Genomic DNA, 13,084 nt, shown 5'->3' with positions numbered 1-13,084 from the left:
GTGTTTACTACTGCAAATAATTAATGCTGCTTTAAAAAAAGTTAAAAGGGAAAAACACTAAAATGGCAAGGGCACAGTGACATCTGCTGGCATTTCATAAACTTTTTTAAGACAAGCATTTGTTCCAGACACTGCTCTCCATTTATTCTCTGAGCTGATGCACATTTGTGGCCGACCAGAATTAATATTCCCCAATATGCTCCCTAAAATTATGTAAAGAGAAGATCATCAAGGAATGAAAGCCCAAGAGCCTCTTTCCCCTGGAGTGAATTCCCTCCCTTCTTTCAGTAAAGCAATCTGGAGCTCAAGGGAATGAATAATTTCACTCCCTTTTTTTTTTTTTTTTAATAACTAGAAGAGTTAGGATGGAGACAAACTAAACTCTGTGAGCTGTTTCCCTTGATTTTGTTTCTATAAATGGGAATTCCACCAATCCTTGTCTCGAAATGGTGAACACAGGAGGAAACAGGGTAACAACCCTCTACCAATGCCGGAAGAACAAGGAACATAAAACGGAACATTCCTGTTTCCAAGACTCGCAAGGGAGGGACGTCAGACCAAAGAGGCAGCAAAACCAAAACCACGAGTGAAAAGGGAGGGCACTGAAAATGGTGACGACGCAAGAGGCAGAAGTAGCACTGCTGTGGTAATAAAAGGCTTTGGAAAAGGACTCCAAAATGCTGAAGTCTCAAAAGCGTTTCCCAATTATTTTTAAATCTCTGACAGTGGCATGGAGCCAACGAAGCGGTGGTTAAGGGGGTGGTCTAAGGTGAAGAAGGGAATTCTATTTCCTCTTTACAGACGTTATGAAGGTGTATTCACAGAATTGGGGTCTGGCTCTACCTCCTAAGATGTTGTCACTCACCAAATGTACCTACAAAACTGAGGGACGACTTGAGTAGGGGACTAAACAGAGACACCCTGCACATGAAATAAGAGAAGGCCCAGCTGCCCCGTTCCTCATTCTCACAGGTTCTGCAATCAGAGCCCATCACACCACCATCTGGTCACCCTTCCTGCCCTCCCTTCCTCCTGCGTCACACACGTGCATCATCACGCACCTGCATATGCGCACACCCACGCACATGCACACGCCTCGCCTTTCCCCGCAGAGGTGCTCCCCGCAGCCATTCTCTCACCCTGAGAGCTGTTCTCCCATCAGCTGCGCATCTGCGAGTAATGGTTCTAGCACAGACCTCACCCCCTTCAGGAAGAAATAGCATGGGGTCTCGAGAACAGGCTGCGTGTTGTGGCCTCTGCAGCTCCTCCGGCCACGTCAACTGCCTCGCTCACGCTGCTCCGGGCATGGGGGCCCCCGTGCAGGTTTCATGGCGTGTAGAGCGCTCCCCGTACTCCGGGGCTCTGGCCACCATGCTCTCCTGCCCTGCCTCCATCTCCCCTCTTGGCAGAACTCAGTCCTCGTCATTCTCCAGGTCTCAGCTTAAATGTCACCTAAAAGTCTCCCCTTTTGGACAGACCTTTTTGGACAGATCTTCCCACACCCTCCAACCCTATATGGCCCTTTACCTTTTTAGCACATCAGTGCCCCGTTTTGTTTCCATCTTAATACTTATTATAATAGATAATTATATGGTCCATTTATTTGTTTTCATGGTTTATGTTGGTCTCTCCCACTAGAGAATAAGCGTCAGGAGGCAGAGATCTTGCTGGTCTTGGTCACTGGTCAGTGTATCATCCAAATACAACAGAGCCTGACACAGCACCTGACAGGGAGCAATGTCTTAAGTGTTTACCGAATGTATGAGAAAGGCAGTGAATGACCCCAGAAAAGCGATCCTACATGTCGTTTAAAGTGACATAACATTAAAATGTCACGTCATTTAAAAATTTTTCTAAGAAAAAAATGGGAGAAAATAAAAAGTGTCCATTTGCACTGCTGGGACTCAAAATGACACTGCTTTACTCTGGGTCTAGCTCAGGATACCTAGCGCTGCACTATAGCACCATGTTTTCCGGAATTCCTGATATTTTAAAGGACTGCAACTTATTCATTTGTGCCTCCCAACTGCCACCTATCTTATGTATATTTATTTTAGGTACCTTGCAAAGATCATTCTTTCTAAAAAAATAATGAAACAAGCAACATAAATTACAATAAAAGGTGAAAATTGAGGCAGAGAAGTAAAATGGAGCCAACAGTGAGGTTAATATGTAAAACCTATGCTGGCAAATGCTATACACTGTCAAGACTGGACTGTAAAATCGGCTCTGAGCTTCCTGGCAGGTGAAAAGGGAACAGAATCATTTGTTCCACTTAGAATGTCTGATACATAAATACCAATCAATATCTCCAGAAAGAATGAACTTTTTCTGATCCCTGAAACCAGAGATAACACAAGGATGGGGAGCACAGCAATTAACAGCAGGGAGTGTGACTTCTTCATGACCTTTTATCTTTCTTGGTTCCCCTCATTTGTTTTCAAAAATATTTTGTTCTTTGCATTTCAAGTGTTACAGACTCAGCTGTATCCACTCTTAAACTCGGTCTAAATGGTCTATTCTTTTTCTGTGTATATATAATATCTATTTTTTCAAATATTGCATGAAATGGCTTTCTTACAATATCTCTCATTAGAAGCGGCAAACCACAATTCAGGAGAACTGAATTTATGGAGTGGTGGGGAATGATTCTTTGTCCTCAATATGCACTTCCAAAGGTTACTGGAAGTTCACACAGACTAAACCTATGCAAGTTTCACGTGCGAAACAAACAAAAATTCACTAGAAAAAAAAATATCCTTCTAAGAACCAGGAGGCACATTAACTACAGAAACTTTTGTATCAAAGAGCCTCCTAGTGAAAAGTTCTTGTCTGCATATTACAAGGTAAGTAAATAGATGAGGAGGGAATATTCTCAGAAGTCTATGTTTTAACTCAACTTACCTTACTCTGGAGCATCAATCCTTGGAGAGACAAGCAGAATCATTCGTCCTTTGATAGATAGGGAAAGAGAGGCTCAGAGAGGTACAATAACTTGCCTGAGGTCACACAGCTAGAAAGTGCAGAGTCTGGACTCAAAAGTTAGGTATGCCTAGATCCAAAGCCTGTGTCTTCTCACACCTTGGTTCTCAGGGAGTTTGGTCTTCTCAAAGCTTTTCTGACTCCAAAATAACTCCATTAGCTTAGGTCAATGTGCCATCACCTTGAAAGGCAAGGCTTTTTTCTCCTTATTTAGCCAGCATGCTACCTGCTATATTTCAGACTGACCAAACTCCTCCAATTAGAAATGAGAAACCCTCCCAATGAAGAGCTTCACGTTCTAAAGAGAGGTATCAATCCCCCTCTTTATTCTCCCCTAGGAAATTCTTGAAATTTCCCACCCCATGCAAATGAGAATATCTTCCTCCCCTTTGAGAATTTCTGTGTGTGCAATCTCCATTCTCTTATCAGCCTTTGCAATCAGCAGCAGCCTGACCTGGACCCAGCTTTCTAAGGCTGCCCGTGGAAAAGATGTGTTTTTCACGATGCCCTGACAGTGAGCCATGCCACGGGCCAGGCTTCCCTTCAGAAAGACCCAATAAGGCTCAGTCAGGCCCAGGGCATCTTTAAGAGACTCACTCTAGAACACAAGCAATGACCCCGGGATGGAGATGGAGGGCTTGTCCCACAGGAAGCAGACACCCAGCTAGCACCACCAGGATGCGGCCAGGGCTGCGGAAGCTGAATCAGCCTCTGGATTCCCTGCTCTGTCACTTTTCATAACGAGTCTAATATATTAGTGTTTCTCTCTGCCAATCAATCAGAGCCCGTGCATATGGCTGCTGTCAGCAGTCCTCCGCAGGCGGAACTCCATACAGAGACTCAGGTCTGTCAACTCCCTCAACTATACACTTGCAGCCATGCTGGGTCCTTCCTCCTTCACTCTCAATTTATCATCTGTGTTACAGCCAAGAGGAAAATGTAAGAATCACATTCTGGGGCCAGTTTGCTACCTCAAGGGACTGTGAAATTCTAGTAACAACAACAACAACAATAATGATATAATTATTATTCAGTGGTAATAATGATTGTCACTATTATCAGAGCCAGCACCACTCGTGAACACACGCTATGCGCCAGGTACTTTGCTAAAATAATTTACAGGGCTGATGAATCATTGGACTGATCCTGCAATGTAGGAATCATTATTATCTCCAAATGGGAAGACTGAGGCTCAGAGAGGTTAAGTAAGACCAAAGGGCATGGAGCTAGAATGTGACAGAGCTGGGACTGAAGCCAGACAGTCTGATTCTGAAATCCTAATGATCACCCTGCGTCACCTCCTTCCTCCCGAGCCTCTTGTGAAGGTCCCTCTGCTATGCCCCTCGACACCCAGCATGTCCTCTCAGCGCTGAGTAGAAGAGAGAAGCCCAGGACTTTGGAGCAACTGCTTGAGTCTGCAACTTAGTCTTTGGGCCTCAGTACTCCCATCTGCAAAATGGGGATAATAAAGTCTGTGGTAAATAGTTAATGCAACACTGCATGCAAAGCATTCTTCCCTGTGCCCTGGCACAAAAGGAGCTTCCTACAAATGGTAGCTCTTAGGGACCTGAGGATGACACAAAGACAATTTTGAAAACCTAAACCCATACTCTCATCTCTGACTCCCCTATTCTAAAATTCACAGAAAAGGAACATCTTGAGGAAGGACAGACCTAACAATAAGCAAGGTGATGGCACAAGTTGATCTGTTATGCTGGCAAAGGCCTAGTTTTGGTTCTCAGAAAAAATGAACGGCGAGCTGATTCAGATGACATTGCTTCAACGGAGTGAGCCGCGGTGCGCAAACCGCACCGTGAGTGGTTATCAGAGCCGTGTCAGCCTGCAGGGGATGATGCCCCCAAACGCCTGCAGCCAGATGGGTGCCCTCTGCACTCCCTGCAAAATCGCGCTCAGAGTGTGAGCCCAGAGCCAGGGGCCCGAAGGCTCTGAGGAGGGAAAGAGCAAGACAAGAGCCAGATTACACCAGCGCAGACGCCCTGCTCAGGCCGCTCATACACAGCGACGAACGGTTGTGAAAACAGAAACAGGTGTCCTGTTTTCTTTTTGTGCCTCTGACAGACTCGGCATCTCTGCTCAGAGCTCCTCAAGCTGAGCAGCAAAGTCCCCCTAACCATTGCACGGCACTGCCTCCCCCCCTCCCTAGCATCTTACAAAGCAGCAACACAGGCAGTGCGAGTGCAGTGACCAGTATTTCGGACTACGCGCTGAGACCATCCGGTTAAAAATCCTGGGTGGGCCACTTACCTGATGTGGTGCCCTGAGACACACTGCTTAACCCCGCCTACACCTCACCATCTATCTGCAAAATGGGGACATGAAAAGACTCCACCTCAAAGTGCGTGAGAACGATCCAACAGAATCACTCATTACTCCCACATCCAGCATCTACTCCGTGCCAAACACCCTGCTAGATGCCAGGGATACCATATGTCCAAACCAGGTGTGTGCGTGGCCCACCTGACTCTACCTTCCAGTGGAGTAAGAGAAAGAGATAAAACAGAGCCACCAAGTAAATCCAAAGCCGCTCCTGGGATGACTGCAAGGAAGGGGATCCACACCGGGAAAGACAGAAGGTCTCCCTAAGCAAGAGACCCCTGAGTTGTAACCTAAAGGATGAGTAGGGAGTAAACAAGGTGAGCTGTGGAGGTGAGGGCAGGAGGAAGAGATCACATGGCAGGAAAACACAGCTCAACACACGGCCACGCAGGCAGAGTGCTCAGCACAGCTTGTATCGTCCAGAAAGTGCTCAAAACACATAAACCTGGGAATTCCCTGGCGGTCCAGTGGTTAGGACTCCGCGCGTCCACCGCAGGGGGCCCCGGGTTCGATCCCTGGTCTGGGAACTAAGATCCAGCATGTCTCGCAGCTCAGCCAAAAAAAAAAAAAAAAAAAAAAAAATCATAAACTTATCATTATTATCACAGCTCCTCTAACAAGCACTGACAGAGCTCCAGGCTTGTGGATAAAGAGAGACGGGCTTGGGGGCGGGGGGGGGGGGGGTCAAATGTGGGAAGAAAGTTGAACTGCCCAGATGTCCAAATGCTCCATCACAACTTATTACCACCTACCAAGGCCAGGAGAGCCTCCAAAGACGGACAATGCCAGGAGCACTCAGGGCTCTCAGGAGGCAGCTCACTTCTTCCTGTCAATATCCATTATCACACGCACTCATGGGAGAAAAACATGGCCACACTCTCAAAAGGAACCTTCTGGAATAGATGATCAAAAACAGGGATCTGTGTCCAAACCGTATATGCACCTGGTTTGGACATCATGGTATCCCTGGCATCTAGCAGGGTGCTTGGCACAGAGTAGATGCTGGATATGGGAGTAATGAGTGATTCCACTGGGTCATTCTCGTGCACTCCGAGGTGGAGTCTTTTCACGTCCCCATTGTGCAGATAGATGGTGAGGTAGCCAAGCCACTGGGAAGAGTGTGTGTGGGTGCTGGGGCAGGGGAGGAGGTGCTGCTTCTTTGAAGGGATATCTAGGGAAAGAACTAAGTAAGACAATGTATACAGACACCTGCTACTGTTCCAGCCACACACAATGAGTATTACTGAGAAACCTGGGGTTCCTTTTCCCTATAAACTAATCCCCCATCTTGAATTTAAGACTTTGTTCTAAGTCCCCAAAGGAGGGGGAAAAAAAGTTCATTTTCTTAGATGCTGTAGGGCTTACCCTTCCAGTGCCGGGAAGTCCACAGACCAAATTTGGTTATGGAGATGAATTGGAACTTTGAGACAAAAGCTGGCTGGCCAGGAAGACACGCTTCTTTATTTACCCTTCTCAGAAACATCTGACGGTGTTTCCCACAACATGTAAGCCATAAATATAACATGGCACGTCTCTGCATTAAACCTTCCAATGGCTTCATTGGAATAATAAGAGCCAGACTCCTTATCAGTTCTCAGGAGCCTCTATGACCCGACTTCATCCATATAATGGTATCCCTGTTTCAGCCTCGGGGCCTTTGCACTTGCTGTTCCCTCTTTCTAAAATGCTCTTCATGTAGAAGAACACTCTAGAAGGAATGCTCCATCTGATCACTGTGTATTGCAAGTGCTTTGAACAGTGCTTGGCACGTACTAGGTGCTCAATAAATGCTCACAGGATGCATGTATCGCTTGATACACATCAACTACTCCTTTCAATTAGATCTCAGCTCAAATCTCTCCTCCTTGGAAAGTCCTTCCAAGTCACTATCATATTGTCACATCATAATTTTTGTAACCCTTGTCATTATCCTCATAAAAATGAATTTTCCATCCCTTGCTTATTGTCTGGCTCTCCCCACAACTAAAGAAGCTCCAAGGGGGCAAGGTTCTCATTGGCCTTGTTCCCCGAGCAGAACAGCTAACGTGTGGTATGTTGTGGATAAACATTTACTACGTTAGTTACTCCTTCCTCCAGTACAGACACACCCACCCACAGCAGCAGGCAAGCGCCACCCACATCTGTTGTGTCTGATGACCAATGACAGGCCAACAGTAATGATGGTGCTCAGAGTAACTACAGATATAAAACATGAGGATGGTTGTCTCTCCTTATAACTCCACAGGTCATTTTCATAAGAGCCCCCAGACCCGACAACCTAGTCTAACCATGATCTCTGTTGAAGTCATCTGAAGGTGCCTGGTGCCCCTCATTTTGAAGCTCCCTCACCATTTATTCTTTAATTAAAGTTTTAATATTTTAAGACTGGTGCCTCGAGGCAGTGCTTTAAATAATGGGAGGCAGGCATCAGGGAGAGCCTCAGAACGTCTTAAAAATATCATCAGGACTTCCCCTGGTGGCTCAGTGGATAAGACTCAGCGCTCTCAATGCAGGGGGCCCGGGTTTGATCCCTGGTCAGGGAACTAGATTCCACATGCGTGCCGCAACTAAGAGTTCACGTGCCACAACTAAGAAGCATGCCTGCCGCAACTAAGGAGCCCTGGAGCCGCGACTAAGGAGCCCACCTACTGCAAATGAGACCCGGTGCAACCAAATAAATAAATGAATATTTTAAAAATAAAAAAATAAAAATATCACCTCCAAGTTTGAGCTCTTTGGCACAACAACGTTTTGTCTCGGGCAATACAGGGGAAAGGAAACGTGACAAGTGATGATTTTAGGAAAGTCATTCGATATTACTTTGTGGAGCATGCTTACTACGTGGCTCCCATGCTGGGTGGGAAAAGCGAGATGAGCTGCCCTGTGTCCTTCAGAGCAAATGCACTTGGATTTCAATAGTCTTCACACACACCACTGGGAAATCACTGCGTCCCCAAAGTATTTTCTGTGTCAGATACGATTTCCCTCTTGGAATGTGTTCATTACTCCACACATCAGCTTAAAAGATGCAAATAAAATGGCCTGATTTTTGCAAAGGTGAAATGTCAGACATGTTTATACAGGACAGACCCAATTTTCTAAATGAAAAAAAAAAAAAGACTTATCTGAAAGGAATTTTATAAAATATAATGATTTGGTATGGCTTGAACTGAAAAGGCTAAATTTGTTTTTTAAAAAAAAAAAAGTCATCAGAGACGTGAAGATGTCACAGAGGCCTGTGCTCAGACATTAGAGAAGTAGGTAAAAAAATAGCATCAATTATCATGAAGAGAAAATAGGGCAGAGTGGGTCAATTCCAGGAGGAGAAATCTGCTCAGATCCATGTTTTGGCTCGTTTCTAAGTGGAAAACCCTGGGACCACGGGGTGACAATAAAGACGGTGTGTTCTTAGGAAAGTAAGATTTACTAAGATGATACTTTCATTCCAGGAGGCCAAGGAGAAGCAGGCCTTCTGTTGATTGAAGAATAAAATACACAACTGCTGTAAAAACTTAAATACTTAATTAAGTAAAAACTTAATTTCAGGGTATAGGTGCCTGTTGAGATGTTGTCAAATGCCACCAACCCACCTCTCAGCCAGTGGGCGGCGTGTCGCTGATCCTCCTTAGAACATGAGGAGAGGTCAGGCTTGGAAGGAATGAGGTTTCTGTTGAGAAATCTCCCTTTATGATTAACCTCCCTATTTGTGATCTGTCGTTTAAAAGAAAGGGCATACGTGTAAGGGAAGCTGCCTGCCTTTCGTATCCCACCAGGTGTCATAAGACTCAAAATAGAGAGTAATCTATTTGATAAAAAAAAAAAGAAAGAAAACTAACATCATCCAGACATTTGCCATGTGTCAGACCCTGTTCTGTGCTTATTGCTTTATTTAATTCTCCCCCAAACCCGCTGTGGTCAATACTACCACTAAAACTTTCATCTGGCAGGTGAATAAACGGAGACACAGAGAGGTGAAGTCATTTGCCCAAGGTCACACAGCTAGCAGGTGGCACAGCCAAGGGCCCGGTACTCTTCTCAGCCTTATCTCTGGACGCTAACGGTACCCTCAGAAACTGTAAAGGATGATACCAGTTTCTTCCTAATCCAACTCAGCCACGAGTTAACTTAGGGGAAACCCAGTGGATTCCCCCAGATCCCAGTGCTTCCCAGATGAGCTCAGAAAGCATGAAGGTCTGGAGTCAGCCCCGTTGTTTGCCCTAGAACCCCTGCCAGAGCCACTTTTGCCCTTCATGGGCCCAGGTCCTTGCCTCTGAAGAAAAAAGACCTTGGCCAAAAATAAATCTGCCCATGGCTCCAGCCAGGCCCTCTGTGGTCACTTAAGAATTGAAAGGATCCAGGCCCTCTCATATCTTTTATTTTTTCCTTTGTAACAAAGATAAATGGGAAATGGAGGGTAGATGAACTAGGACAGGGGCAGGGAGAGATCACTGGCTGGGGTGTGTCCTAAACTTGTGCTGAAAAGGCCAGGCCTCTTGGCGCACCAGATTTTAAAAAATAATAAAAATATACAATCATAATTATTATAAAAGAAAACTCCAGTTGTGGCGCATCATATTGTAGCTCAAACAAAGCTATTCCATGACACCGTCCGCACTTCTTTCCAAGTTCAACTGAAAAGACCCGCGGTGGGTACCAATTCCCTGGACTGCCAGACTCGAATTTCCAAGCACTTGAGCAGCCCCGCCCCACACGCTCCGAGCCAGGCAGGTGCAGCCCGGCCCTTGCTTGTCCGGGCAGCAGCCATGAGGCCCCCATTCCCTGGCAGCAGGGAATAGAGTCGGCGGCTCCTGGACCAGGCGGGTCGGGGTCTTCCCCGCCCTTTCCGCGCGGGCAGCTTCCGGGCTGGCCTAGTCCCTCGGAGCTGACACCTTAAAGACTCCAGGAGCATCCCAACCTGATGGTGCCGCGGCGATATGGAAGCAGCGACTCGCTAACCCCTCCCTCGCCTCTAACCCTGGAGAGTCGGGAAACTGAAGCTGACAAGAGGCGACCCCTGGCCTGCGCCGAGAACTGCTACCTGGGTTTCCTCTCCAGGGTGAAGGTGCCCTAAGGCACCAAAGGAACCAAGGGGCGCAGCCGGAGTTTCCAAGTCCTGAGTTCCCAGGCTGGCCCCCTTCCCCTCCCCACAGGGTCAAATGCAGTGGCATCTTGGGCGTCCCTCCGGTGTCCATAAACACAGACACTCTCCCTCCAGCTCAGCGACCCTCCTCTTCCCCGCCTTCCACAAAGGATTCGATGCTTCTAAACGCCCTCCCAGGCCACGAAGTGCCTTCTCCCTCAGACCTCGTTAAGGGCGGTGGAGAGGCAGCGCCCCGGGGCGCACCGAGTGCACGCTTCCAGTCTGCCAGGAACCCTAACCAAAGTGCGCAGGCAGACGCCCGCTGTTCCCTGCACCTGGGACTCGCTCCCAGGAGGACGGACAAGGCAGCCTGGGCGCTCCAGAGGCGCGCTTTGGGCCGAGACAGGGCTTGCTTCTAGAAGGATGAGGGGGTAGGGGCTCCTGATCTCAGCCCCCAGGGAGGACGTGCAGAGAGATCTCTCCACCACACTGAAAAAGTTCCCAGTACAGCGCGCCCGGCCTGGCTCTGAGAGGAAGCCAGCCCTCGAGAAGCCAGCTCTTCCCTCAGTGGGACCCTTTGGCCAGGTCAGGGGGGCAAAGAGGCGGTGACTCCGCCTGGACTTACCTAGAACTCCCGCCGCACCCGGCTCCGGTCGCCTTCCGCTCGGCCCCAGACCCTCCAATTTCCCTGCGCTCTCTGCACCCTCAGCCACACTCACCATGAGCTGGAGATGGCGAAAGGGGGTGCTGGCTTCTCCCAGGCTGCCCGCAACTTTGCTGGCAGGTCAGCCCCGCCCTGGCGCCCCTGCCTGGGCGGCAGGCTGGGCGCAGCTGCGCGCGGTGCGAGTAAGCACCGCTGGGCCCGGACGGCCACTGCCCGGGGGTCTGGAGCGCAAGGTTCCTCGGTCCCGGGGCGCACAGTCCGCTTCTCCGCGCTCTGCCTGGTGGCAGGCTCGGAGTTCTCTCGCTCCGGACGCACGGGCGGGGCGCGCGGCTGTCCCCTCCAGATGCGGGGTGCCCTGTTCGCTCCTTCCTCCTCCTGCCGGGGAGGCGCACGCGTGGGTCTGGTCGCGGCCGCCGCCTCTGCCGTTCGCGGGCTGGCAGAGCGTCCCCGCCCCACCGCGGGCGCAGCCAGGGGCTGGGGTGAAGCGAGAGGGATTCCCCTCCGCGAGTTCGGGCTTCCCCAACCGGCGCGGACCCCGGGCTGCCGCCGCCGCCGCGGCTGCGAGAACCACTTCACGGCAGCGCAGCCTGTGCCACCGGCTCCGGCTGGAGGCGGCGGTGGCGGCGCGGCTCGCACGGGGACTGGAAAGGAGGTGACCTTCAAACCCCGCGCTCGGGGAGACGGGAGGAGGGCTGGGGTGACGGAGGGGAGCGGTGTGCACCCGGTTGGCCCGCGAGAGTGCCGGCAGGCGGGCGGGAGAGAGTGAAGAGGAGATCTTCAAATAAAAATATGGATTAGAAAATAAACAAAGGAGGACGAGAGAGCGAACGAGAAAATGTGTGCATATGTGTGTGCGCGCGTGTCTGTGTGTGAGAATGTGTGTGAGCGCGCGCCACAGGCGGCGAGCAGCCGGGGCTGCGGAGCCAAAAATAATCCCGAGCTCTAGGGAGCGCCCCTCCCCCTTCCCCTCGCCAGCACCGCCACCGCGGTCAAGCGCGCAGCCCCGGTTCCAACTGGAGGTGGCTGACGCGCGACCCAGTGCCTCGGTCTCCTGGGGCGAAGGGGTGAGAGTTGGGAGTGTGGCTGTTGAACCCAGGTCTTTGGCATTCCCAAGTCCTTGTCCCAAAGCGGACTCACTCGCTGAGCACCAGCGCCCCCTCCACCCCCTCCCCTCAAGGAGACTGGACAAATCCCCTGCTCTGGGAAATCTTGAGGCCAGGCAAAGATGGAGCCCTACCCGAGATGCAAAAAGTTATCCAGGCCCGAGGGGCACCAGGCAGGGAGCGGTTGCGCGCGGGCCTGGGCCACCCCTCCCTGGCCTCTTACATGGCTGCCTAATCCTGCACAGGGTGCTGACTCTAGAGGGGTCCAGAGACTACTCTCTCAGCAGTTGCCTTAGAGTCAGAAGCCCTGTGACTCCTCAATAAATCCTGCCACTCAATTAGCACTCACTTTCACCGGATACTATTTGAAGTATTTACATTGAACTTTCCCAACAGCTAAATGAGGTAGGTACTATAGGTTTGTCCACTTCGCAGATCAGAAAACGGAGGCTTAAAGGGGTTAAAGCAGCAATGTTTCTTCTTTCTCTTGAGCCTCACCCTGGACTCACTGAGCCAAAAATTCATCTTTTTTTTTTTTCTAGATAAACATTTTAGGTGATTATGTTACACAGGAAAGTCTGAGGTCCAGAAAGTTATAATTTGCTCAAGGTCACACAGCTGGAAAGAACCAGGATTCCTGGGCAATACCTAATTTCATGGGGTGTACCACTGCACCACACTGCCTTCTGAGGGCCAGATGGGATTGGACAAGTCCAGATTCTAGCCTTGAGCCCTTGCTCTGAGGCGCATGTTCATTTTCCCCGCCCTATCATTTGATTTTGTTGTTGTTGCATTTGTACCATGTCTCCTCTTCCAAGTAAAACTGTAAGACTTCCAAAAGTAGGGACCATGTTACATGTATTGCTTTGTAACATGTGTATTTCCTAAGTGCCTACCAAATAGCAGACTCATGAGTTC

General features: G+C 49.3%; 1 protein-coding gene across 3 annotated transcripts in view; it reads right to left on the bottom strand.

The window, feature by feature from the left end:
- RBFOX1 (RNA binding fox-1 homolog 1) overlaps positions 1 to 11,998 on the bottom strand; it is a 1,498,136-nt gene extending 1,486,138 nt beyond the window's left edge. For 2 of the 3 annotated variants that reach the window (XM_029222042.1, XM_029222050.1), the window contains exon 1: positions 11,025 to 11,877. The gene's annotated coding sequence lies outside the window, so the exon portion shown is untranslated. Of the gene's footprint in view, positions 1 to 11,024 lie in introns of all 3 variants that reach the window. The other variant, XM_029222049.1, reaches the window with a different exon arrangement.
- Positions 11,999 to 13,084: the final 1,086 nt, after the last annotated feature.

Source organism: Monodon monoceros, unplaced genomic scaffold (genome assembly GCF_005190385.1).
Source record: "Monodon monoceros isolate NGI ecotype Baffin Bay Population unplaced genomic scaffold, NGI_Narwhal_1 Super_Scaffold_13, whole genome shotgun sequence".
In the NCBI taxonomy this organism is placed as follows: Eukaryota; Metazoa; Chordata; class Mammalia; order Artiodactyla; family Monodontidae; genus Monodon; species Monodon monoceros.
This window is presented reverse-complemented; position numbering and strand designations above follow the sequence as displayed.